This window comes from Peromyscus leucopus, chromosome 3, assembly GCF_004664715.2.
Source record: "Peromyscus leucopus breed LL Stock chromosome 3, UCI_PerLeu_2.1, whole genome shotgun sequence".
In the NCBI taxonomy this organism is placed as follows: domain Eukaryota; kingdom Metazoa; phylum Chordata; class Mammalia; order Rodentia; family Cricetidae; genus Peromyscus; species Peromyscus leucopus.
In genome coordinates this window covers 72,838,396-72,866,359 of record NC_051065.1, presented here as the reverse complement: position 1 = coordinate 72,866,359, position 27,964 = coordinate 72,838,396, and the positions used below count along the sequence as shown (strand labels likewise).

The 27,964-nt window shown below is 45.3% G+C and overlaps 1 long non-coding RNA gene across 1 annotated transcript; it reads right to left on the bottom strand.

Annotated features, from left to right (window-relative positions):
- Nucleotides 1-336: 336 nt before the first annotated feature.
- LOC114689720 lies at nucleotides 337-27,964 on the bottom strand. Its single transcript, XR_003733957.2, has 2 exons — nucleotides 27,582-27,964; nucleotides 337-626 (listed from the first exon to the last, which is right to left on the bottom strand). It is a non-coding gene; the product is annotated as an uncharacterized LOC114689720 (long non-coding RNA).

Genomic DNA, 27,964 nt, shown 5'->3' with positions numbered 1-27,964 from the left:
GGGACCGAAGCCAGGGTATTCTCACCACCTTCTGCATGGCACCCCACATGCAACTTGACGTCTCAGTGTCTTGTGGGCCTGACCTCAGCAGGAGCCTCTCACCAGAGTGCCCAATGAGAGGGAAAGTCACTTAGGGAGACTGGGCCAGCCTGCACCATGTGGTGGGAATGGAGGGAGAAATCATGGAGACTGAAGTAAGGTGCAAATGAGATGTGTGTGGGGGCAGGGGAGAGAAGCATTTCGTCCAGGCTGATTAGACCCCAAAACAAGTGGAGCCAGAATGTTAAGGTGTCGCCTGGGAACCTGCATTGCCTGGGAACCTGCATTGCCTGGGAACCTGCATCACCTGGGAACCTGCATCACTTGGGAACCTGCGTCACCTGCATCCCACCACCAAGCTCCTGGTCAAGATCATGCCAAGGCCAGTGCTCCACAGTCAACCAGAGAGAAACACAAACAGGCCTTACCGGGGGCCCTGGTGGGGGTGGAGGGGGAGGAGCCCCCAGAGGCGGAGGAGGTGGAGGCAGAGGAGGTGGTGGTGGTGGCGGCGGCGGCGGTGGCACCGGCATATGTCACAGTGTTGGTATCTCTTGCTTAGGAATGGTCCCAGGAGAGTAGTTTCTGGTCTGCAAAAGACAAGAGAGATCGTTTTCAACTCAGCCCCATCTGTACACAGCTGCTGCAGGTCTTGTTGACACATGCCTTTGCAGATAGCTCCGTTCTTTCCCTAGTTCCTTGGTTCCTCCGACTCTTCCCTCAGTCACTCACTGAGCACTTATTGGGAGGTGGGCATGCGCTTTGTGCCGGGAGTGAGAAAAGCAGGTAGATTCTAATTTGGTGATGAAACTGATGGAATTTACTCTTGAATCTCCACAGAAAGTGAATATTTAAACACACACACACACACACACACACCTCATTCCAGAGTGATTTTCTGATGACTGACTCTTACATCATTACCAATGACCTGCAGATTTATCATTCTCAATGTGTTCTGCATAGACAACATCTTTGTAAACAGTCAGAATGACATCTGACCCTTCCCCAGGGTCCCATTCAGCCTCCCACAGGATGCCAGCCTTAAGCAAGACTTAGGAAGGGTGTTCACATCTTTCTGCCTCTTTCTCATTGGTCACCTACCCCTTTCCTTGCTGTTTCCTTATTGACATCTCTTGTGACACACACAGCTTTCGGCAAGGCTAACCAATACAGTTCTGTTTAAAATGGTTAATATCATAAGATGTCTGATCTCCAGATACATGTATTTCTCTGCAACCCCCATATAAGTGTGTGTGTGTGTGTGTGTGTGTGTGTGTGTGTGTGTGTGTGTGTGTACATCCTTAGTACTGCAGAGGCAAAAAACAACTACGCAACATGACAGTATAACACTGCAACCACTGGTATTTCTCTTTACCTTTTACGTGGTGCAGATTATGAGACAAGCTAGTCACAGTTCCCACAAGACAAGCTAGTTACACTTCCTGCAGCAACCCTTCCCAAAAGCAGGACTGCCCTTGTTTTTATAGGGACATGCCACAAGCTGCATGGCTTTGGACTTGCCCTGACTGGGGCGATGAGAAAATGAAAAGGACAGACACATGTAGAGAAAAGCTGGGATCGGGTGGGCCGTGCACTCTGATGGAGATGCAGCACTAGGAGCTGGGAACTCTGGGCATTTATTATATATCACTGATTGAGGAGGCAGGTTTCTTGTGTACAGCTGACCGAGGAGGCCAGTTAGGCTAATCTTGGCAGGAGGTCTCCATAAGGGGGCAGGCTCAGGAGGCAGTGATCGATCCAAGAAGAGAAAGTTTCGGTTGAGAGTTTCTGCATACACTGCTTTAGTTAAACCAGTCATACTTAGTCCAAAGGAAGGCTTTGCCATTCCCATGGGCCTGAGGCACTGGGGTTCTTGACATGGCCATGCTCATGCCAACTGCACAATTCACTTGGGATTTTATTTGCTCCCACAGTATGCAAAAGGACATTCAGAGAAATGAAGCTTTTGCCCCAAGTCATACACACACTTAGTAACAGGAAGACCCAGGCCTGGCTCAGTAGCTCAAATCCAATCTCTTTCCAATGTAACTGCTAGTTATTGTGGAAGAATATAATATAAAATTTACCATTTTATATGTACTACTTTAAGTATTTGATAATTCTCTGCCACTAAACAAACACACAAGGCTGTGCAAGTATGACTACTATCCATCCCCAAACACTTCTATCATTCCAAACAGAGCGCTGTACCCACTGAGCAGTGTCCCCTCACACACCCCAAGGCCTCTGGAAACCTACGTGCTGCCTAGTCTGTGTTCTCTACTTATGTGGAACCATGAACTAGTCATCTCTCTGGCTCTGACATTTCACTTAGCACAACCTTTCCTATGTTCGCTCAGGTTTCGGCATGTATCAGAAACGGTTTCCCCAGTCATTACATTGTATGTCTGTACCACCTTCTGGTTAGTCTTTCATGTCCCCGTGGACAGCTGTGTGGTTCCCGTGCAGGGGCGCCATGTGAGAAACACTGCTGTGATCGCAAACACCTGTGTAAGACTGCTTTCCGGCTTGGTGAAACGGCCTAGTGTGTGTGTGGGGAGTGACTGCCATCAAGTCTGATTTCAGCTTCTGGGACCAACTCCTGCAAGATTTTCCTCCGACCTTCACCCATGTGTCATCTCACACACACATACACACACACACACACACACACACACACACACACGCACGCACACACACACACACACACACACGCACACGCACGCGTGCGCGAGCCTTATTATTAATAACTTACTGTCAATTCTTTTAGGCATATATACAAGCATGGAATGGCTCATCGTATGACACTTGCTTCTCTTCAGCAAGGTTAAGAGTCCTCCAGAATTGCAAAGAAGTACAAATACTACAAATTGCATACCCTAGGATGACTTTTATAGTCTTCCTGGTGCGTGAGCTGATATTTTCCCTTAAACAATGGGCTTGTCAATCACTGTTACTGCCTATTTTCTTCATGGTAAAACAACAGCCAGAGGCTGAGGCCACTCACCAGAGTCTACATAATAAAGCCACAGTAAAAGAAGCAGATCTTGGAGGGCACAGGACAGTGGGAGAAGAATCAAAGCAGTGTCACTGTTCTATTCATGGTCTAGCACCTGCAACAGTGCAGGGTCAAACACAGCTGGCATTCTGCAGGCTGAGTGCTGTGTTCTATTCATGGTCTAGCACTTGCATAAGCAGGGTTGGACACAGCTGGCATTCTGCAGGCTGAGTGCCGTGTTCTATTCATGATCTAGCACCTGCATAAGCAGGGTCAAACACAGCTGGCATTCTGCAGGCTGAGTGCTGTGTTCTATTCATGGTCTAGCACTTGCATAAGCAGGGTCAAACACAGCTGGCATTCTGCAGGCTGAGTGCTGTGTTCTATTCATGGTCTAGCACTTGCATAAGCAGGGTCAAACACAGCTGGTATTCTGCAGGCTGAGTGCTGTGTTCTGTTCATGGTCTAGCACTTGCATAAGCAGGGTCAAACACAGCTGGCATTCTGCAGGCTGAGTGCTGTGTTCTATTCATGGTCTAGCACCTGCAACAGGGTTGGACACAGCTGGATTTCTGCAGGCTGAGTGCTGGCTGTGTTCTGTTCATGGTCTAGCACCTGCAACAGTGAAGGGTCGGACAACCGTGGCCATAGATTGGATATATTCTTTATATAATTTTTTTATTCAATGACAAAAATATTTTTAATAAAAATTTTGCAGCATGAAGAGTTGGCATAATATTAACAGAAGAGAATACGGCACAGCCTTGACATCTAAGGGCTTCATCTTTAACTGGGGCACACAAGAGAATGAAGATTTGCTTTCCCCTGTGAAGAATTTTTTAAAAAGTTATTTGGAAAAATAACTAAAGGCATAAAAAGTGCTGTTTACCTAGTAGTTTTGCTACTTACCTATAGAGAAATGATAAAGGTAACAATTTTAACCAAAACTACAGCAGGGCTACCTATGAAAGCTCCGACTTCATTTCCCAGCCTCATTTGCAGTTAGGTAGAACCATGCCAACAGAAAGAAAGCAGGCCTGACCTGCTGGACTTTTTGATTGCCTCAGGAGATGGGTTCCTAACTCACCTACTGTAAGGTCACCTGCCAAAGACTTCTTAAGACTTTACATACACACAAAACCAAACTTCTACGATGTTAAGATGCGAGGTGTTAGAGGTCATTTATTCTACCCGCCTTTTTGTATAGGAACTAAATGGGACCTAATCAAACCAGTACTGTAGTTGTGTTCTATAAAGTTGCCCTGGACACTGCATGTGATGGTCAAGTTCCTGGGACAGTGTGGCAGGACTGAGCGACCCCGAGATTAGTATGAGTGTCTACCAGGGTCCTTCTGGTAGAAGTAACATTGAACCCGTAGACTTAGTACAAACCTCCTCTCCAGTGGGGGTGGGCATCATGGCTTCCACCGAGGGCGGACTAGAACAACAGAACTCAATGCGGACTAGAACAGCAACACTGTAGCTGGAGTCTGAATGAAGCTTGCCTATCACACACCCTCTCTCCAAAGGGCACATATAGCTTTCTTGGGTTTCAGAACACCCTACAGCACTTTAGCACTCAGCGTGGGCCCGCCTTTCGACTGCAAGGAGCACGAAAACTAAAACGTGAGGCATTAAATAAACTGTGAGAAGGAGGCTTGTTTTGAGTGACAGAGAGGGAGCAAGGCAGCAGATGCCTCATTCAGCCTCAGCTGGGGACACTTGAGTTGGGTCCTTCAATTATCACCACTTCCCTCCTGCTTAGGCACGACCACAAAAACACCCGGGAGCGCTGGTTTCAGAGCTGAGTCAGTGAGTCTGTGAAAATGAGGGACAGCTTGAGACAGGATGCTGGTTGGTCATCTACAGATTCAACACGCTTTTGCTGCCTACCCATGTCCCTCTAACTCTCCTGCCTCCCCAGTGTGTGCCCGGCAGAGTTCTAGGGGTTGTGAACATTGCTTTATCAAGCCTTCCCACCAGTCAGATGGTACACGCCAACATTGCTCTGCAGCAGATACCCTGATTTGATTTCAGCTCATGCATTTCCCACCAACTTTCGGAAGTCCATAGATGAGCGTGGAGCTCTGGCCCAGGATTCACATCCTCACTCGGGCTGTGCTGCATCTTTCATTAAACTTACCAGTTTGCATTACTTATGTTGCTTTGATTTGCAAAGATTTAAAAATGCTTTTCAGGCTAAGAAAGGAATGAGGGCCCACGGGGTGAGAATAATTCTTGGTCTCTCCCTCTCTCTCCCTCTGTGCCCTTGTTCTTTACCTGGCTTTGTCCTGAGGAACTGGGGAGCAATTAGGCCCTACTGCGACCCAGCCTTGCTGAAATCACAGGGCATGATTCTCCAAAGTTGGCGATTAAAGGATATTTTTATGTGCAGTGCTTCATGGCTGTGGAGGTTTTCTCTTGACAGATTAATCATTAAGCGATTTTCTAGAGAGGTACTTGTTAGAATCTGACAGTTAAGAATACCAAGCTCCAGGAAGTCACAGGCTGCACCAGTGAGCTCTTGGAGGCTTTACGCTCTCCGCACCCATTAAAAGTTTTATTTTGTTCTGAAATTATTCAAAATGCTTAAGATATTAAAAAAGCCACATATCCAAAGGCTTTTATACTTTCTCTCAGCTCATGAAATAACCAAAAAGCAGCATTTGCACACATTAGCGATTTAAACATGGGGAAGCGGAGGGGAAGAGATTGCTCTGTGCTCCCTAGGAGACTCAGATACAGGGCAGCAGAGCTGGCTTGAGACTCACACAGACTGGGTTCCCAGTCTGCTTGCCCGCGCCTCCCCCCCCCCCCCAGCGCGCTACATTTTATCTGGAAAACGAGTGCTCTAAGGCTTTATTCTTAGCTTAAACAGAGTCCACAGGGCAGGTCCTACTTACAAAGAATAGCACACAGGGCCCAGCACATACCTGCTGAGCTCATCACCACCACTATGAATAGTTAGAATAACCAGCAGGAGAGGAGGATAAATGCTCCAGTGGAGGTTGGAATTGGAAGGGAGGCAACTGCATTTCAGCAGGGGGAGGGAAGCGTAAGAAATAAACCTTCGGTAGAAATGACCAGGTATTCAAAAGGCAAACAGGTGGCTCTGAGATCTGTCCTTACTAACAGGAACGACATGAAAATATGGGGACAGAAGTGTCCGCCTGTGAGGCAGAGGGCTACACTTACACAGGTTTGCCTGGTGCTCAACTCCTCCAAGTGTCTCTCAGCTGGGATGAGGTGGATGCTTGTCTTGTGGCCACCCACTATCATTAAACACATTCTTTAAAAATACAAGAAACTTCCTGCAGTATGAGCCACCCAGAAGCCAAGATCCCCTTTCCAGCGCTCCTGTAAGTAGAGAGGCTGTGGCCACAGACTCAAACAAGACTACAAAGAGGGTAATGGGGTGAGGCCTGGGTGTGGCATGGAGGCCCTCACTCAGCTCTCAATAACTGGTACTGCACAGGAATGCAAGCCCAGTATTGGCCAGAACTTCCTCTCTCTGAAAGAAAAACCACATATCCAGATTTTTTTTTTTAATTCAATTTTGAAATGTAGGTGAGTACAATTTTCCTTCGGTATATGAAAGTTGCCTTCAGTTCCAGGAACTCCCATGGAAACCAAATTCTCAGACATCCAAGTCCTCATATTTATTAAGTGGTATATGTAGTTTATTTGCATTTAACCTACACACAGCCTTGGGATATTCTAGATCTTCTCTAGATTACCCATAATACCAACTATAATGTAAATTCTGTGCAAATAGTTGTTGCTCTGCATTGTTCAGGGAATAATAGCAATGGAAGGAAAGGGTACAGATGGACAGAGAGATAGGTGTGTGTGTGTGTGTGTGTGTGTGTGTGTGTGTGTGTGTGTGTGTGTGTATACACATGCATGCTTAACACAGATGCAATGTTTTCACGTGTTCTCAATCTGTGGTTCATTTAATCAGCTGATGCAGAACACATGAATGTAGAGGGCTGTCTGCACTTCTAAAAGCATCTGCATGCCTCAGTGGGCCAACAGAACCTATGTGTCCCACAGCCCTCACAAACTGCCATGGTGCAAACTCTTTCCAACCTTACACAAGTGGTCCACTATCCTTATGTCACCCGGGGTCCCCCTCTTCCTTCCCTTGCATGGCCAGCCATCTGTGTCCATTCGGAATGAGAATTTGAGAACAAGATTTTCCTGTTTGTCTCGACACTTCTCCTTTGAGTTTCTTCAATTTGTTGGCTCATGAAACCGGATAGAAGAATAGCAATGAGCTTCCTCTGAACTAACGGAGATGAATGAATCCCAGGAGGTAATCCACACTCACACTTTGCTTCAGTGGGCCTGTCCTATCTAAGGACCAGTCACTAAGGTGTATTTATCAAAAAGGCCCTGCAGCCAGAACAGCATACTCCTAACGTCTGGGCAAACCTGATAAGATTTAGGATCCTCAAAATAACTGTGGAGAATTTGCAAGCCTGTAAATACAAATTGACAAAGGGATTTGATGATTTAAAGATGGCCTCCAGGTGACCTAGAGTCACTTCCTATTGCCACCTCATCTGCCATTGAGCAGATTCTCTGAGCACCCTCCCCTGGACCTCCCGCCAAGCCCACTGTCTGCCCTAGGACTGTCTTCCTACTGGCCTCTTATGTGTTCTCCATGATATGTGATTGCTAGGAATATTTGCCCTCTTGAGAGGTAACTTTGAGGAAGGTACATTGACCTGAGGTGGGGGAGATAAAGCAACATACAAAAAAAAAAAATCCCTGATCAAGAAAATATGGTAGACAGACACCCACCCTCCCACCCACACAAAATTTCAGCAGAAAGAACAAAGTCATATCATTTGCCGAAAAATGGGTGGAGATAATCATACTGATTAAATTAAGCCAATCTCAGAAAAAATATCGTGTGGATCCTGGATTTCATACAGCTACATAAAATCATGTATGCACAAATGACATGATATTAGGAGTAAAACTCTGTTGGGGGATGGAGAGGACTAATGGGGAGGAGGTGTGAGGAAATGGGGGTGGAGGGGAGTAGAGGGAATATGCTTAACATACAGCATATACTTGGAGGAACACTTAAGAAACCCCTGAGCTGTATTATTTCATGTAAGGGCAGCAGAGAACTCTGGTACAGCTTTCCCAGCAGGCACCTTTCCCAGAGCTTTTCACATAGTGATGCTTAGGTCACTTTATGGAACTCACACAGAGCAGCCCCCCCCTCCGGGGGGGGGGGGCTGCTGTCCTAACCCACACCCCAACTTTCTCAGCCCTAAGCTGATCTTAGTCACCTGTCTGCAGGCGACTTCATAGTTTCTGTGACACGCACTTACCACCTGAAGTTATATGTTTAGCATTTGCTGTAAATCAACTCACGTCTTTAGATAAATACGTTTATTTTGAAAAAAAATTTAAATATTGACTGTAAATGGCAAGGTAAGAGCATCTACCACAAATGGAAGTTAAAAGTAAGAATAAGCACAACCATTATCAAACCGGTGATGTTTATCTATCTGCCCTTGTAACTCATCTCAAATTTCTCAGGGGAGAATCCTTGGGAGGAGAGGCCTAGGGCAGTGGTCATACATTTTCAGAGAGGATGAACACAGAGTCTTGTTTTTAACAAACTCTCCTCCCTATTTCCCCAGGACAAGCAGACACTGTTGCCCTGGGGACCACACTCTGAGAGACTCTCTGGTGGAAGCTTGTGAGAAGGGCAGCGTCTCTGCCAGACCCACAGGATCAGCCTCTTTGGCAGCATCTTCCCAGTAAGGGATGCAAACGCTCGCTAAGGCCTCCTGTGCCTGGGATGCTGAACACGGGCTCACAGCCACAAGCTGGGTCCTCGCTAAGAAAACTGAGCTTTGCACAGATTCGCTGACCTTCAGCAGACTGGGTCCATGTGAGTGGCAGACTGTACTTAGAGCTGGAAATAACTAAGGCCGTGTAAGGCCCGTCCCATTGCAGAGAGGCCACAGGATAGGCTCATCTGCATGGATTCTAAAGTGATACACCCCTTAGCCACAATCAGTACAAAACTCAGTGTCACACCCGAAATGAGTTCACAAATCAGTTTCCTTTTATTAGACTCTTGCTGAAATGCAAATTGGTTAACAGCTCATTCATTGAATTCTTTATAATATTTGAACAGCACCTGGTGAAAGGAAAATTGGAGATATTGATAATATTCACCATGACTCAAGCTCATAATAACCATTGTGTGTGGTTCCCGAGGGTGAGAAATGTTGGTTTCCTGTCTTTTCTTTTTTCTACCTCTGGGTTGACTAAAAGAAGAACTGTGCTCATTAAAAATACATTAATCACACACTTATAAAGAAGTTTCACTTTATGTAATAGTCATGCTTCTAAAAAATGCACCTCGATTTTTGAAAAACAGAGCCTACCTTATGCATTAACACAATCAGTTCATTATTCATTATAACACAGTGAGTCACTTTATAAAATGAACGGCCTCCTCTTTAGTTTATGGTGTTAGATTTTTACTAGGAGGATACTTTTAACTCAACAGCTAGGTAGAGCTGTGTATTATGCAGAAATGCTGTCCTTTGAGGTAACAGCATTTGGGCAATGGGCACCACAGGGAACAAATCCTTTCCTTTGAGTGTCACCCATATATCTTTTCATTTTTAAGATTATTTACTTTTTATTTCTCTCTCTCTCTCTCTCTCTCTCTCTCTCTCTCTCTCTCTCTCTGTGTGTGTGTGTGTGTGTGTGTATGTGTCTGTGGGGGGGGGGTATATGCATGTGAGTGCAGGTGCCAGTGGAGACCAGAGGTGTCAGATTCCCCCCTGGAACTGGAGGTACAGGTGGTTAGAGCTGGGAGCCAAAGGAATCCTCTTAAGAGCAGTAGGTGCTCTTAATCACTGAGCCATCTTTCCTAGTGTACCCTTTTATTACAGAGAAAAGCAACGCTGGTTTTTATAACTAAGAGAGAATGATACAGCTTTGGAGACATTATCCATGCCACAGAATTCCAGAGGAATCACGTAAGACCCAAACGTTTATACCCGGCTAAACTGTCACTGCAGTAAAAAGGCAAGTGTAAAATGTTTTTAAATATGCCAAATTTGAGTTCCTGATTCGAGCTGTACTGATAACAGTATATAGGGAAAACCTGCTTCTATGGTGAACATAGCATCACTGCCATTTTTGGGGCCTACTTTCTCTTCCAAGTTCCCATTTAGCTCTCAGTTTTTCCTATATTGCATGTCTTCTCTGGTATGTGGAATCCTGATGTGTGTGTGTGTGTGTGTGTGTGTGTGTCCTGTATGTTTTTTCATCTTTAAGATTATATTCATTTTTTTCTTTCTGTGTGTGATAGGAATAGAAACAGGATCATGATGGAGAGGAAAAGATCTTAAGGGTAAGGAGAGGGTCAAAGAGAGAGGGAAATTGTACTTTGTGACTTGTAAACAGCAGGGAGGGCCATTTAGGAGGAAGTAGAAGAGCAAGAGGGGGCAGGGAGAATGGGAGAAGGGGATGAATAGGACAAAGTGATTCTAACTTTAAAAATAATAAAAAGGAAGGAATGCAATTACTATTCAAAATAGCAACAAAGAGGGATATAACCAGCAAGAGTTATCAGGTGAAAATGCTGTGGATTATGCTTATTGTTAATAAAAAAAACTGATTGGCCAATAGCAAGGCAAGAAGAGATTGGGTGAGACAGTATGGCACAGAGAGAATGATGGAAGGAGGAAGGGCAGAGCCAAGGGAGTCGGGACAGATGCCAGCCAGGCACTGAGCAAGCAGGAGGTGTAGAAAATGAGGTAACAAGCCCTAAGCCACGTGGCAATGCATAAATAGAAATAGGGGTTAATTAAATGTAAGAATTAGCTAGTAACAAGCCTGAGCTATAAGCTGGTCATTTATAAATAATAATAAGCCTCTGTGTCAGCTGTTTGGGAGCAGGCAGTTGGGACAGAAAAACTCCACCTACAAAGAAAGGAACACAAAGTGGAAAATATGTGCATATTGATTCTTTAGCTGTTACACGTAGAGTCAAAATACCTTTAAAATGAATCAATCATATATGTTCAAGAATAAAAGCATATTAAAAGATATAAATGTAAATACTAGAAAAATTAAGGGAAATGATCCTATCAGCTAACACTGGATGGTAGAAAGAGATTTCAAAAGAAATGTGGCAGGGAGGTCAGTATTTGGCATTGATTATGGAAGAAGCGATTGATATTTATTGCATTAAAAACACACAAGCAAACTATAACCCAGAGGCATTCAGAGATTAGAGTTAGCTATAGAGGCATTTAGAAAAACTTAAAAACAAAGTCTAGTTTCAGGTAGAATATGGAAACAAAGCAAATTAAAATGGTTCATTAAATGACATGTGAAAAAGCAAATTTAGCAGTAAAAATTAAGCAGAACAAAATGGAAATAAAAGCAAATGTATCCGTCCATCAATGCATGAGAATAAGCTGAACTTCCATGCTACTGAGGACATTTTCTGGTTGGACTGAAATCTGCCAATGTGCTGTCTAAAAGGTGCACACCAAATCAGCAAAAGATGAAAACAGTACAAAAACCTAAATAAATTATGGTTCTTTACTATGGCAAAGATATAACATGGAAAAATGAGTTAGCACCAGAAATATCAACTGTCAATTATCAGTAACCAAACCAATAAAGCAAAATTGCAAGCAGTCTGTGGTAGATCATTTCTATAACTCCAGCACTCAGGAAGCAGAGGCAGGAAGAGCGCAGGTTTGAGGCTAGCCTGAGCTACACAGTGAGACTCGTAAACAAGCAAGAAAACAAAGCAATTCTAGGACCCCAAGGAATGGTGGATGGAATTGGAGTTTTCATTGCAGAACTGTCTGTCTACATCAGACCTATTAGACAGGATGTTAGGCATAATGTTAGGGCTAGGGAGATGGCTAAGTACACCCACATGAACAATACACACACCAGACATATAGACAAAAGACCTATGTAAATGGAAGTTAGAAAAAAATGACTGTATGCCATAAGCATAGATTTGCTCTTTAAGCTGTCCTTAAAATGGGAGGCAGGCAGGTCTCTGTGAGTTCCAGGCCAGTCTGGTCTATAGAGTGAGTTCCAGGACAGCCAGGGCTATATAGAGAAACCTTGCCTCAAAAAAAAAAAAAAAAAAAAAAGTCCAGAAACAGTGTACTTTAGCTGCAACTATGCAAAGAAAAATCACCTTAACCAAAAGGCAGAGGAATGCAACACATAAGAGATGTTCCCCAGAATCCTAATACTGAAGACATGCAGAGAACACCTTCAAAATGGCAGCGGTAGAGCATGCTGGGGCACTAAAATAACCAACCCAGTGATCCTGAGGATTAAGGCTATGACAGATGCGACATTGCCAAGGTCAGAGCACATCACAGCTGTGAAAAATGACACAGATGGACGGAAGGACAGACAGCCCCGATAGTGACAATAGCTCTGCTGAAGGGAATAGAGAAAAAGGAACCGACTTCCCTTTGTGAATTAAACAGATATCTCGAAATCAGAAAAATGTCGTGTTATAACTTATAAATGCATGAAGTTACTCTGAAAACCAGAAATCAAAAAAGTAATCTTCCAAATGATCAGAAAAGACAAAGAACAGGAAAAGGAAAGGACTTAGTGACAGCCATAAAGATGCTAAGTTTCTGCTCTAGTCTGAAAACACAGATTAAGGTGGACAGGCTTTCTATTAAAATATGAGTTAGGAAAGCAGCCAGGACAAGAGAGGGCGGAACACAGTGGACGAGTCAAAGATCTGCCATCAATTACAGGAAGGCTGTAATGCCAGATTCCACCCAGCTGCTAGGGGAAGAAGCTAACTACAGGAAGCCAACAGACCCAAAGCCAGCCAGCCAGACCCCAAACCTCAAAGCACTGACCAGTCTCACTTATGAGTGAGAACTGAGAATCATAAATAGGCAGAATTCAGCAACATTTAAAGTACGATCCATCAACCAAGTCCAGTTCAAAGGTAAGGGCATTTCAGCTGGTCTGGTGGTGCACACCTTTAATCCCAGCACTCAGGAGGCAGAGGCAGGCAGATCTTTGAGTGTGAGGCTGGCCTTGTTTATAGGTAAGTTCCAGGACAGCCAGGGCTATGTGGAAAGACCCTGCCTCAAAAAACCAAAGGCATGCACATTTCAAGGCAAAAACACCTATCGACATAATTTCTCATGGTAGGAACACCAAAAAAAAAAAAAAAAAAAGAAAAAAAAAAAAAAAAAAAAAAAAAAAAAAAAGAAAAAAAAGAAAGAAAGAAAGGAAGAAAGAAAGAAAAGAAAAGAAAATCAGTGCCAGCAATATGGGCTGCGAGGGCGAAAACTGCTCACTGCCCAAGCCTGACAACCTGAGTGCAATCCCTAGAACCCATGACAACCTGAGTGCAATCCCTAGAACCCGTGACAACCTGAGTGTGAACCCTAGAACCCATAACAACCTGAGTGCGATCCCAGAACCCATGACAACCTGAGTGCAATCCCAGAACCCGTGACAACCTGAGTGTGGTCGCTAGAACCCAAGCAAAGTAGAATGGGAGAACCAACTCTACAAAGTTGTCCTCTGACCTCCGCTTGAGTGCTGGGTTACACATACCACACAAACCATACTTCTCCCCATACAATGACAATAAATAGAATTATTTCCTTAGCTGTCACCCAATATAACAGCACAAAATACGTCATAGTAAATGAGAAAAGACTCAATAGATTCCATTCAAAGTCAGGAATAAATCTGGTTGTCACTACCTGATGTCATCATGCCAGAGGTAGGAGTCAATTCAGTTATAAAAGAAACAAAGCATATTTTTATATACTAGTTGGAAAAGAGGCTCACTTACCGCCCCCTCAATAATATGGCAATGTACATGGAAAGCCTAAGAGAATCAGTAGGAAAATAACTTTGAATCATTAAAGGTGACTCTTCAGAACCAGTAAGCAAAATCTCAGCATTCAACTCTGTGTGCAGAAAACAGCTGCTAGAATATTGTGAGGAGACACTGTGCTTGCAAGTCGGCCTGAGAATATGGAACAGAAGATGCAAATTCGAGGTGACCCTGTAAGACGAGGCTGAGCAATAGAGAAGATGCAGAAAAAACACCTCTTACTTTCCAGCAGAAAGGACTGAACACCACACAGACGTTAACTCGGTCCATGTTGTGCTGTAAACTTCAGTGACCACAGTGGAAATACCACCGCATTTACTTCCCAGAACTGGGCAGGAGACTCTGAAGTTCACACACAAGTCCTTGGATAACCAAATGAAAAAGTACTGAGAAGAACAGAGATACCTGGATAATGAATCTGAGAGCCCCAAGCAGATCTATTTTTAGAAATTTTGGCTGTAATTCTTTTTTTAAAAAAAGACACTGCATTGTGAGGAGGAGAAAGAAAGTACATTATTCAATAAAAATTATTGAGAAAACTGGATAACAAACTAGAATCAGAGATGTCAATGTAAGGATCCCATGCCTTGCCTTAAAATAAAATTCAAAGTACTAAAATGTAAACTTCTAAAAAAGGAAACTATTATCATATGAAAAATATAGGAGATTTTAAAACTCTTCACGACAAGGTGTGGGGGAGACCGCTCAGTGGGTAAGAGCTCCAGCACGCGATGAAGCAATGGAGACCCAAATGTGTATCCTCGGCTCCCACATAAGAAACTAGTCGTGATTGTGCAGTCCCAGCATTGGAGGTGGAGACAGGAGGAGGATTCCGGCTTTGGGGGGTCACTGAGAGTCCCTGCCTCACAGGATTAAGGCTGAGAGCAATAGAGGACAACGCTGATGTCATCCTCTGTTTCTCTGTATATATACACACACAGGTGCACACACCAGTACATTCATATGCATATGTCATACACAGATGTGCCACACATACACATACATGTATGTACATGTACACCCTATACCCTATACATACAACACACACACACACATAAACTTTCAAGACCGGGTTTCTCTGTTTAGCCCTGGCTGTCCTAGAACTGGTTCTGTAGACCAGGCTGGCCTCGAACTCACAGAGATCTGCCTCCCTCTGCCTCCCAAGTGCTAGGATTAAAGGCGTGCGCCACCACAGTCCAGTCAGAAAGACCTTTTAAAAGCCATAAGAAAATGTTTCTGTGGTTAGTAAGTATATAAGTACATAAACCAGTATCAAAGATATACATCACTACAAATTGGAGAAAAATCATACCGAAATAAGCATACTACAAATTAGGGGGAAACCATAGAAAATTAAAATTACAGTAAAATGGCTTTTTAAATTTTCTATACAAAGACTTATAAATTCATAGGAAAGATTAATCAAGTAATAAAAATATATAAGGGGCCTAAACAGTTCATAGCTAAGAAAAAGTATGGATGACATTAAAACACACTCAAAGATGCTCAACAATATTCATGAGAAAATGGGAGTGAAAGCCACAGAATACTGCTATGTGCCCATCAGCTCAGGCAAGCTCAAAAACTGGATAAACACACACTGGGGAGAGTGTGGGGGTCACCCCCTCTGAGTGGCTGGAGAGTGTGGGGGTCACCCCCTCTCATGCACTGGGGAGAGTGTGGGGGTCACTCCCTCTGATGTGCTGGAGAGTGTGGGGTCACCCCCTCTGATGTGCTGGAGAGTGTGGGTGTCACCCCCTCTGATGTGCTGGAGAGTGTGGGGGTCACTCCCTCTGATGTGCTGGAGAGAGTATGGGGGTCACTCCCTCTGATGTGCTGGAGAGTGTGGGGGTCACCCCCTCTGATGTGCTGGAGAGTGTGGGGGTCACTCCCTCTGATGTGCTGGAGAGTGTGTGAGGGTCACCCCCTCTGATGTGCTGGAGAGTGGGGGGGTCAGCCCCTCTGAATGGCTGGAGAGTGTGGGGGTCACCCCCTCTGATGTGCTGGAGAGAGTATGGGGGTCACTCCCTCTGATGTGCTGGAGAGAGTGGGGGTCACTCCCTCTGATGTGCTGGAGAGTGTGGGGGTCACCCTCTCTCTTACACTGGACAGACTGTGAGGTCAAATATATCGAACTTTTGCACGTGCTTTCCAATTTTAGGACGTTATCTTTGGGATATACTCACCTATACTTGTGAGAAACAGTATTCTCTAAATAGAAAAAGACCAGAAATAAAGTGTATGCCCTCCTATCAACTGGATATTAAGTTAATTAATGCCCTATGATGATTAACTAGATAGCTGTTAAAAAAGAATCTGTAGACTCGAATGTGACAACTGGCATCATCTCCAGGTTATAGTGAGTGAAAAAGCAGTCAGCGCGCAGCAAACACACAGTCTGGGGAGGTTTCTATTTATGCTGTGTATTTATGTCCGTGTTTATGATTACATTTGCAGGAAGCGTCTGGAAGAACAGGAGCAGCTAGGTGGTCTGAGAACCCTCCGCACTGTGTACTCTTTCATACGTTCGAAGCATCTGTGCAGTGTTACCCGTCCCCAAATTAAGGCCATGGATGAATAGATTAAATAGGAGCCTTGCTAGCTTTGCCTATTTGGAACTGTGGAGGTTTTTTATGTTTTTGTTTTATTTATTTATTTATTTATTTATTTATTTATTTATTTATTTATTTATTTATTTATTTTATTTTTTTAAGCTTCATACTACCTGGATCAGAAGATGTCGGTGCCTAAACAGGAAGTATAGATGAGTACAGGGGGGAAAAAAATCAAAGCACTATCAAGAGTGTTCCTAGTGCTTCAGTTGAGCCTCACGGTCTGCTCCTCTGAGGACACCCACACAGCCACTGCCATCCAGGGGGTCAGAGGGACTAGCCGAGCATGCTGGGAAAACAGGCAGGGGTGGACTGAATCTCTCCCAGCTTTGCCCATGGCCCCAAGGTAACTTCTATAACACATGGTGAGGGTGTCTCTATTGCAGCCTTCCTAAACAGTTTCCATTTTTGACTCCTTTCCACCCAAGAAGTTTTTATACCGCCTGGGGATACAGATATATAAAAAGGGTATTAAAAAAAACAAACATTTGATGAAAACAAGCATAAAGAAACCATGACCAAAATACGCCACATGAGATTCTCAAAGAATTAGTAACAATAGTATATAAACAACAAAACTCCCTCAATTCTTTGATAATCATGTAAATTTGCCATTTATTAAGGATGAAAGCAAATTTGCATACTAATAAGATGGACTTGCTTTTTCATTTTTCCACAAAGAACTAAGTCTTGACTGAAGTTTGATACTATAGGATGTAGCTCATCTTCATTATTTTTCAGAGTTAATTGATAATTAGATTTTTGTTGTCGTTTGATTTTTTTTTTTTTTTTTTTTTTGGTTTTTTGAGACAGGGTTTCTCTTGTGTAGCTTTGCGCCTTTCCTGGAACTCACGTGGTAGCCCAGGCTGGCCTCGAAATCACAGAGATCCGCCTGGCTCTGCCTCCCGAGTGCTGGGATTAAAGGCGTGCACCACCAACGCCCGGCTGTCGTTTGATTTTTGAGACAGGGTTTCTCTGTGTAACAGCTCTGGATGTCCTGGAACTCACTTTGTAGACCAGGCTGGCCTCAAAGTCATAGAGATTCTCCTGCCTCTGCTCCAGAGTGCAATAATTTCATTTTATAATCAATGCTGAGATATCTCCTTCATGTAAAATTGTAGTAGAAAGTGCCAGAAGTGTATTTAGGGCCTGTTCTAGTTTGCTTTCTGTTGCATAAATCACTGGTCAGTAGCAACTTATGGGAGAAAAGGTTTATTTCATCTTATAGCTGACAGTCCTTCAGGAAGGGAGGTCAGGGCAGGAACCAACAGGCAGGAATTGAAGCAGAGGCCTTGGAGGAATGCTGATTGCTGACTTTCTCCCCAGAGCTTGCTCAGTTTGTTTTCTTATCCATCCCATGATCACCTGCCTAGGGATGGCACTGCCCACCTACACCAATGGTCTGGACCCACCTACATCAATCGTTAATCAAGAAAATACCCCAAAGACTTGCCTATGGGTCAATCTCACAATTGAAAATAGGCATTTTCTGAATTCATATTCCCTCTTGCCAGATAACCCTAACTTGTATTTAAGTGTCAAACTGACAAAAACCAACCAACCAAACAAACAAACAAAAACCAAACAAACTAAACAACACAGGGCCATTTCAGAAATTGTTGGAAATTTTGTCTTAATCCTAAAGTAAAATTCACTTTTATTTTATTTTATTTTTAAAGACAGGGTCTTGGGCTGGAGAGATGGCTCAGAGGTTAAGAGCACCGACTGCTCTTCCAGAGGTCCTGAGTTCAATTCCCAGCACCCACATGGTGGCTCACAACCATGTAACAAGATCTGACACCCACTTCTGTATACATAATAAATAAATAAATCTCAAAAAAAGGAAAAAATATTAAAAAAAAAAAAAAAGACAGGATCTCACTGTGCATCCTTGGGTGGCCTGGAACTCAATATGTAGACCAGGATGGCCTCAAACTCATGGATCATTACATTAAATGAATAAATCGAAACAGTAATTTTTGAAGTCAAATATTTGAACAAATTTGATAGGCACTGGAGAATAAATAAACCGGGTGTTCCTGTGAGAGCAGAAAACATTGAAACACTGAAGTTTACGACTTCACAGTGCTGTGGAATCGGAGCCGAGGTGTGTCAGGTGTCTTGGTGCTGGGTGGCAGAGTGGCAGGTGGAGTGACATTTGTGTGACCACAGCCACGGCTGCAGGAAGCTGTGGGACGCAACGCAGGCGATTGTATAATTCCGAATCAGTTTTTGGTCATTGCATGTTCAGGAACCTTTTAGTGTTATCACATTTCCACGGCTGCCGCATTCAGTTACAGGACCCACAGTTTAGAGAGTTATACTCTTACTAGACAGGGATCATTTGTGAGTCGATTCCAGCTAGGAAGTCAATCTTTGCCATCCATTAAATGAGGAACACCACAGGGTGCTAGCCACAAGACACACGGCTTGGAACTAACAATCGGCGCCTTTCTTCCTTCTCTAGAAAATCTGGACCCCCCAGTTCCCACAGATAGATATTCTGGGCTGTTGTTCTTTAGTATACACACGTACGCACAGACGTAATTTACGTGGATAATGTGAACATAACAAAATCAAACTCCATCGCTGAGAACCCACTGACCATCCATAAATGCCAGACCAGCACACAGCAGACATCAGTCCACTACACTTTTTGCCTTCTTTCTAGAATTCTGCTAATACGTTTCTAGACCTAAGAACATACACATCTGTGTAAAAAACAGAGCAACAACTAACTGTAAACCATGGAAAAGCTGTTGAAATGTAGGGAGAGCAAATTTTCCATTCAGGATAATTGTCCATCTGTCAGGTTTAGTAGTTATGTCTGAGTGATTTAACTTTACCTCTGCCTTACTGTAAAGCAGAACAATGGAAACAAACATATCTCATTCAAATATCAAGAGAATATTAGAATAAACATCAGCTCTAAGTGACAATAGACATTTAAAACCAATTTCCCTCGTTAAAAGGAAATATATTTTGCACTCTTTTCCTTGCTCCCCCATGTGTGTGTGTGTGTGTGTGTGTGTGTGTGTGTGTGTGTGTGTGTGTGTGTATGTGTGTAAATGTCTCCTGCTCCGATAGGGCACATTCATTTTTCACTATAACTCTACTCCCTGGTAGTCATGGTCAGTGTCCACTTGATGGACCTCAGTCTGGGGTGAGCTCAGTAGCAGAACACTTGATTAGCATGTGCCAAGTCCTGGGCTTGGTCCCCAGCGTGCTCAAAACAACACTGAAAGGCATGCTCTAAGGATGCTTCGCTAAACAGTTCATTAACAAGACAACAGGTCACATGTTCTGATCATAAACAGCTGTGACTTACACAAACTCTCTTTCACTGCCACCCCTCAAAAAGAGAAACCCAACTCTGCATGACAGACATACAATGTCGGCCCCAGTTCCAAGATGTGGAGAGGAAAGCTCAGACTGTAATTAACCACCATGAGAGGTAAAAGCTGCAACATCACAAAGCCCAGGACACTTAGGTCAGTGTGGTACTAGGCCTGTGCTCCTCTGCATCCAGCCTTTGCCAAGTGCATCCAGATCCATCTCCCCAGTGTCTGCAAAGGATGACACATGTGTACTGTTGCTCACTGACACACAATAACTGAACATAATTATGGGGCACAGTATAATTTCATACATGTGTAAAATGTGCATTAATCATGCTTGATGCTTACTAAACTCCCACATGGTTGGTACTGCTCTTCCTCCTCTCTCTGATTCTCCTCTTCTCCCTGCTCCTCCTTCTCCTCCTCCCCATCCTATCTCTCCTATTCCTTTTCTGCAATGATGGAATCAAAGCCTGGCCTTGTGCATTCTAGGCAAGTGCTCGATCTACTACTGGGCCACATTTCTAGACCAGTATTATTATAATCAACAAGTAGAAACAAATCTCAGGCCATCAGTTCATGGATGCAGTACTATTCGACAATAAAAAGCCATGGAAACTGATTCACACTGTACTGTGGATTGCTATGTAAGAAAAAGCAACCACTCACAAAAAGGCTGTGCCTGTATGAATCCACTAAAGAATGTCCCGAACAGGTGGATCTAGAGTGAAAGGTAGATCAATGGTGGTCAGAACTGAGAGGAGAAGCCATGGGAAAGGGTTTCTTTTTTGGATGCTGCTGCATGATTCTGCATATTCTAATACTCACTGAAATTAGATACCAAAAAGGGTGTTTTTTAAAGATGTGTAAATATCTCAGTGAAGCTGTAATTAAAAGATAGTGTGGCTTTATTCCCAGTAGGCAAGGCAGAATCCAGGGCACAGAGCATCAAGAGAAACATAAGCACTTAGGGAACGTGAAGGCAATGAAGGAACCGCTTCCACAGGTCATGAGCAAATATAAAAGATAAGAAGGAACCAGGGGTGGGCCTCCCCTGACCACAGTGGTGGTGGGCTGGAGCCAGCTTTGCCCAGTGCAGGGTGTGACATACTGCTCACAGAAACAGGCCACCATGGAGGGTGGCTATGGGCTTTATTTTGTAAGGTTTCAGCTCAAACACCATATCCCAGTAACTTTCATCAATCTGCACAATTGTATGTTAATAATCAGCAGGAAGGCAGGCAGGCATTAGGACATGGGTAGGCATTTGGGGTTTCATTCCTGGGGGCTGCGGGTGGAACGCAGTCCGTAGAGAGGAAACAGCAAGCATCATCACTAGCAAGGGAGACGGTTCAGTTGAGTTTGATTGACACCAGTGGGAAACGCTGGGTATCTGGACTTTGGAGAAGGACAAGGCCAGATAAACTCCAGGACACTCTGCCAGACTACCTTAGTGTCAGAGAGAAGAGTCGGGGAGGGGAGCACAAGCAGAGAGAAGTGAGTCTGAGTCTTTGAAGTACTGTGGCAAGGAGAAATGTAGCTCTGAGACCCAGAAAGGGGTGGGGCTGCCTGAGAGGTCTAGGAATCTTCACGCAGACCACACTTCCCTTTCCAGTACTCTGCCATGAAGATCTGGACCCTGTGACATTTAAAATGACTGAGTCACCTTCGCAGTTGCTAATTAAGTCAGGGCCATGACTAACAATGGCACTGCTAGTCGCTACCCACTACCCACTCCCTCCTCTAATGGGGCGGGCAGGGTGCAGGGAGACAGGGACTGGGGACAGGGATGGATTTACCTAGCTGAAAAGATTTGCTTTCTCGGACTCTTACACTTCAACAATCTTGTGACATCATTCTGCCCAGTGAGATGTGTGTGGAAGTCTGAAGAGGTGGTCATTTCCTGAATAAAAAGAAAAAAAAAACCTCTCTAATAGAACGACGCCAGTCTTTAGCTACTGTGTTCTCCTTGTCCTCTTAACCTAGACCATCCATGCAAAGCCAGAGATGCAGCAGCCGTTTTGTGAGTATGAGGCAACCAGACTTAGGATGAAGTGTGGCGAACTAAGGAGGGAGACGCAGAGATGGGAAGGGGCCGGTCCTGCTGTGTGAGCTCCGCGCAGCAGCCCCAGATGGCCGTTACTGGGAAGTCTGGTTCTACACAACGAATAACCCACCTCCGTGTAAGGTGGGTCCAGATGTGTGCACTCTTCCTGTTGGTTTCGGCTGCTGAATGCAATCGCCACCGAATCAAGTCATATCTGGGCATTACACACACACACACACACACACACACACACACACACACACACACACACACACGATGGGCCAAAACAATGTGACTACCAATATTTTAGTTTGAAAACGTTTAAAACCCATCACATTGTTAATTTTTCCCAGCAATCTCTTTCTTCTCTCTAAATTGGAAGCTAAAAAATGTTGCCAGTATGAGGGCAGAGGTGGGATTGCTCAGTGGTCAAAACATTTGCCTTGCAAGCATGAAGACCAGATTTCAGAGCCCCAGAACCTAAGCAAATGCCAGGCGGATGGCCAGCCTAAAATCCAGCCTTGGAGGCAGAGACAGGGATCTCCAGAACAACTGTCTAGTGAGACTAGCCATATTGGTGAGCTCTGGGCTTGATCGAGACACCCCGCCACAGTTAAAAAGATGGAAGTGCAACCAAGGTTGAGTCCCAGCCACCTTGGGTCTCCACATACATGTGCATCCATATACGTGCACACCCACACACATGTGCCCACAGACATACAAACATGCATGCACATATACCCACATGAAAATGGAAAATACTTTCAGGTACAGCAAAGCATTGGCTGCAAGTATGAAGAAAATCCACAAACATAGTCATCTGTTAATGGGGCTGTGCTCCCAAACACCCTCGGGTCTTTCCCGGTTGACTAATGTGGTTCACCTAAACGGCTTCAGCCAGAACCTGTTCACTTGACTCTGCGAAGGACTGCCATCTCTGGAAGGAGGAATCTTTCCTCTCCCTCAGGTATATGGCTGAGAAAACATCAAGTCTCTGGACCAAAGTGCCCTGGCCTTTTACACAGGTGTTCTCTTGGGCTGTGCTCTGGCATGCCATCTCCAGAACTACAGTCAATAAAGTTCCAGGAAACATGGACTGTCCTCTTCCACAAAACTCCCATTGTCTGTAGGCAAGACCATGCTGAAGACTCGGATCTCCATGGCAACAGGGCTGGCCTTAAAGACCTGCCAGGGGAAAGTTATCTCGGGTTCCAGGACCAGGAAGAGCTGGTGACTCATCTGCTATTTATCTCACGGTTGCTGTAGATTGGGTAAAGATTGGTGTTTTCCTTTTTGCCTTGGCTGCCGGGAGACTCTGACTGGCTTTTGATTCCATCTGAAAACTGCATTCACCTTATAATACATTCCTGCTCCATAGGTTATCTCTGACTTGATCTCACTTTCTACCCTATGAGTTCCTTTTAGCCCAGTTCATTATGAGTTTTCAGTTGCTCACTACCTACTTTTGGTGAACTCCATTGTTTTATGGAATGGGGACCATGTAGGGCCTATAGTTAATAAAAGGACCAGGTTGCCTTCATAACAAACGTATCTGTAATTCGCTGAGAATCACCATGAATACAACACTGTCCTATTTGCCAAAGCTGTAAGGCCTTTTCACTAGTCCCATTTTACAGAGAGAAAACTGAGTCACACAAAACTTAAGGGGTTTGCCTAAGATCATGTAGCAAATCAGTGATAACACTCAGTTTCTATTTGCAAGAAGTGGAAGCATTCTGACTTCACAGGTTGAACCTAAAAATCCACAGCCCTCACATCCCATCTCTACCATCAGGCCAGAGGATCCCGGGCAACAAATGGGACTACGGCAGGAAAAGCCAAACAGATGATGAAAAGGCTCTTGGACCACTGTCAAAAGCATTCATTCATTCATTCATTCATTCATTCATCATCAACATTTAGGGAACATCTGTCATATACTGGCATGGTGCCAAGGCCAGGAACAGAGAAAGTGGGTTTGCGTCTGCTCTCTGGGAACTGAGAGGAGATAAAGGAGAGGCAGCTAGGTCAAGGACATGGTGGGGTTATGATGAGGCGTTCACAGGAGTTCAGAGTAGAACAGTACACCATCATTTTGAGGAGTTCAGTCCTTGGCGAGTTCCCTTAAACAGTGGGAGGGGCTGGAGAGATGGCTCATGGCTCTTGAAAAGGATCTCAGTTTGGTTTCCAGCACCCACATCAGGCCTCACAAATGCTTATTATAACTCCAGCTCCAGGGGGATCCAATGCCCTCTGCTGGACTGGGCTGGTACTTGCACACACACAATGATAAAATAAATCTTAACACCCAATACCAAAAGAGTGGGAGGAAGAGGACTAAGCTCCCTGGGAAGGCTCTTGGGATGGTTTTGCATCTCTCAGACTCTTAGCTTAGCCTTGGCAGGAGCTAGTCATGGAGCTCTTAGGAACAGTGGATAGCAGCCTGGGTGCCTTGCTCTGACAGCACACTGCTCCACGGCCACCTGTGCCTCCTCCCAGCTCAGCCTGGAGCTGCCTCTAACTTCCGCTCCAAAGATGGGTCTGGCTGTTTCTTCTGGGTACAGCGGCCATCTGAAACTCATCCTGTTCCTGGAATCCATCACCCATAAAGGAGGGGATGAACAGTCCTTCTGGATGCTGCTGCACACTTTCCCAGTGGTGTCTGGCTCACTCAGTGCCCACACAGCATTTTTTACCACATTTGTTCTGTTTCACTCGATCCCACTCGACGCAGTCCCTGGCTGCATACCTGGTGTGGGGAAAGCCCCTCTGCTGTGCCCCGCACAAGAAGGAAAGAGCTAGCTCCAGTAGCAAGGAGAGGTTTCAAGTGCATTAGTAGCTGAAGCCAGGGAGAAGCATGCGGTGTGCCTGCTGGACGTCAGTGCGAGCTAAAAGGCTTCTTGGCTCTATGTAGCAGCAAAGGAACTAATCAATCATTTTCTCACCAGGCTGAACTCTGATTTACTAGTTTCCTCTTCAAGTTTGTTTTGTCATATGCTATCAGCCAAGTTAGTCAAATATTACAGTCTCTTTCTAAATATTCCAGCAGCCAGATGGCAGCAGCACTTTCGTGAGAAGGCCCAACTCACCAGGAGATAACTTTGTGACAGGCTCGCTGCTGAGGGGACCCACCCGCAGGTGCCTTGGTAGCCCTGCTCAGGGGTCTCTACCTCTCACGGTCGCAAGAAGATAAACATTCAATGGGCCGGCAGGAACTTGCAGCAAAACAAAAATGTTTCTGTGTTTCTAAGTTCGGGACTTAGAACAGATACATAAGGTCACTAGATCACACATCGGAGCAAATTTCTCAGGACTTCACTCTTTTTAAAACGTGACTGGGTCCTGAAAATTTATCATGCATGCAGGAAAATAAATTTCATTTCTTTTATTGAGTCATTTTTGTAGGTTGATAATATATTTCCCCTTCTCTTCCTTCCTTCCTTCCTTCCTTTCTTGTGTGTGTGTGTGTGTGTGTGTGTGTGTGTGTGTGTGTCCCATTGAACTCTGGAGGTTAGAGGACAGCTTGCAACGATCAGTTCTCTCCTTGTAGTCCATGGCTTCTGGGACTTGAACTCAGGCTGGGCCCCGGGGCTCCTCTGCCCACTGAACTATCTCGTCTGCCCCTTTGTAGATGTTTAAGCTTTAGCACTAATGGGCAGATATCTGTCAAGCACAGAAGGCAGGAAAAGTCGAGGCTTCCTGGGGAAAACTCTCTGTTCCTCTGTGTTAATCTCATTTGGTGTTACAGCCCTTTCCCTGGCTCTATTATTCCTTTTTTTTGTGTGTGTGGTGTTTTGGAATGACTGCAAAACCGCAACCTGTACTGTACGGCTGCTGAACAATAATCGCCTAAAAAGAGCGCTGCCAGGCTGGGCCAGCTGGCTGTCTCCCATTCCTGAAACTGAATGTTCTTAGACACACACTCCTCCACCCCTTCTGCTGCCGCCCGACTTAGTGGAGCACCATGTCACACTCACAAGTGCCTGAAAACCGAGGCTCCCGAGAGGACTAAAAAGGGGTGCGCAGCAGCTCTTCAGCTCTCGTAAGGCAGCCTGACTCCTCTGCCCAGATTAGGGTACCCAAAACTGCATGTGTATGGTGCATTTCCAGTTCGGAGTCTACAGACCTTATCCTCGGCTTCCTTGAGCAACTCAGTTAACCCCTGTGTGTATTTCTCATCTGTGAAAAGGCACAACAATTAGAGGGAACCACAGGACTCTGGAGTTAATGCATGCAGAGGCATCTAGTGAAGCATCCTGCAGCACCCGGCCATTTCCTGTAACTTCTACTGTTTTGTTTTTTTTTCTCCCCTGCCCTTCTCCCTGTTTTTCCTGGTTTGGTTTCTGTGGGTTTAAAATGCATCTCTAAAAGTACATTAGCTGGAAACCTGCAGCAGTCTGTGCGCTGCCACGGCCAATGCCCTTCGGCATCAAATGCTCACTTGAGTTGTTATTGGAGTAAAAAATGACATGAGTCGCATGCACAAATCTAAGGCACATAACTTCCTGAGGGTCTATGCATGTCTAGACCCAAAGCGCCTTGAAGGCCTGCCCAGGACAGCAGGAAGCCCAAAGGCAGGCCGGCTTCTGATCTCCACCACTATTCCAGAGAAGACAGCTTTTAGAAGAAGGCTGGGACTGGACAGTACGGGGTGAAAACCCTTGTCTTGTAGAGGACGGGGTTCATTTCTAGCACCAATAAGGTGGCTCAGATGCATCCATAACTCCAGTTCCAGGGGATCCAATGCCCTCTTTTGACCTCCAGGGGCACTAGGCACACACATGGTGCATAGACACACATGCAGGCAGAAGACTCATACAAAAGGTAAAAAGTGTAAATCTTTAAAGTAAGACTGGAGTCTTTGTGATGATTATAATACTGACTGGTGACATGCCTCTTCTGATCCTCTCTGAAGGGACCAACGATTCTAGCAAGGAGGAGACCGAGGCACGCAAACTTTTAAAGTTACACAGGTCTGCCCAACAAAGGTGCTCCTTTACACGTCAGGGCCCCAGGCACAGACAGAATGGAATACCAACGTCCAGTCAGTAACATTTCTCAGAGTGTTCCCAGAGTCTGAGAGATACTTCTAATGTGCTTAGGCCACTGGACGGGCTTCCTGGACTTTCTCGCAGAACATCTGTCCAATTAGAGGCTCTCACTCCTCATACTCAAGCTGGCACTCCAGGTGTGCACTGTTCCCAAGGAATGGTGCCAGCCAGCATGCCCCTCTCCCAAGTTTGCCCACCCCCACCCCTCACCCCCAACAAGCTCCTGGCTAGGTATCCAGGGTATTGGCCACAGTTATCCAGTCCATCTCACCTCCAAAGGACTCTAAAGACCATTTGTGGCCAGCTGTAAACATAGAGATAATGAATAAACACACACTCTCTGGCTCCTGACCTCTGAGGCTTGCAGATAAGCCTTGGGGGAGTCAGGACACCAGGGCTCCTGACCCAGCTCTGTCGCCAGGAGCTGTGTGACCTTGGATAAGTCACTTCTCAACTCTGAAATTGGCTTTCTCCCTGAGGGCTGCTCCAGTATCCTCAAGTCCCTTCCAACTGCAGGTTCCCAGATATCTCCTACTCGCCAGGACAGGACCGTTCCTAGGAACAGCCCTAACCCCAGAGAGACCTACCCTTTTGTTCTCGGGGGTGACGTGAGGAAAGAAAGCAGGGCCCCTTGGGGCACCGGGCCTAGGAAGCCTCCGTGCCAGAAGCTGCTTATGGGAGAGCGTTGTCCTGGGAGGTCACCCGGCAGCCCTGAGGTGACCTGGGAGTCGCCATGGTCCCTTTCTGACCCGGTGCGGGCGGGGAGCGGAGTGGCCGGCGCTAGGGCTGCGCGCAGCAGCGTCTGGATTGTAGTCGCGGCTGGGGACTGTAGTCTGGAGGGGTCCCTGGACACTCGCACGCGCCCAGCGTCCCTGACACCGCCGGAGGCCACTCCGCCTCGGGACTGGCCCCACCACCCCCTCGACAGCGCGGGTCTGCCACTCCACCCGGGGCCCAGACTAAGCGGAGT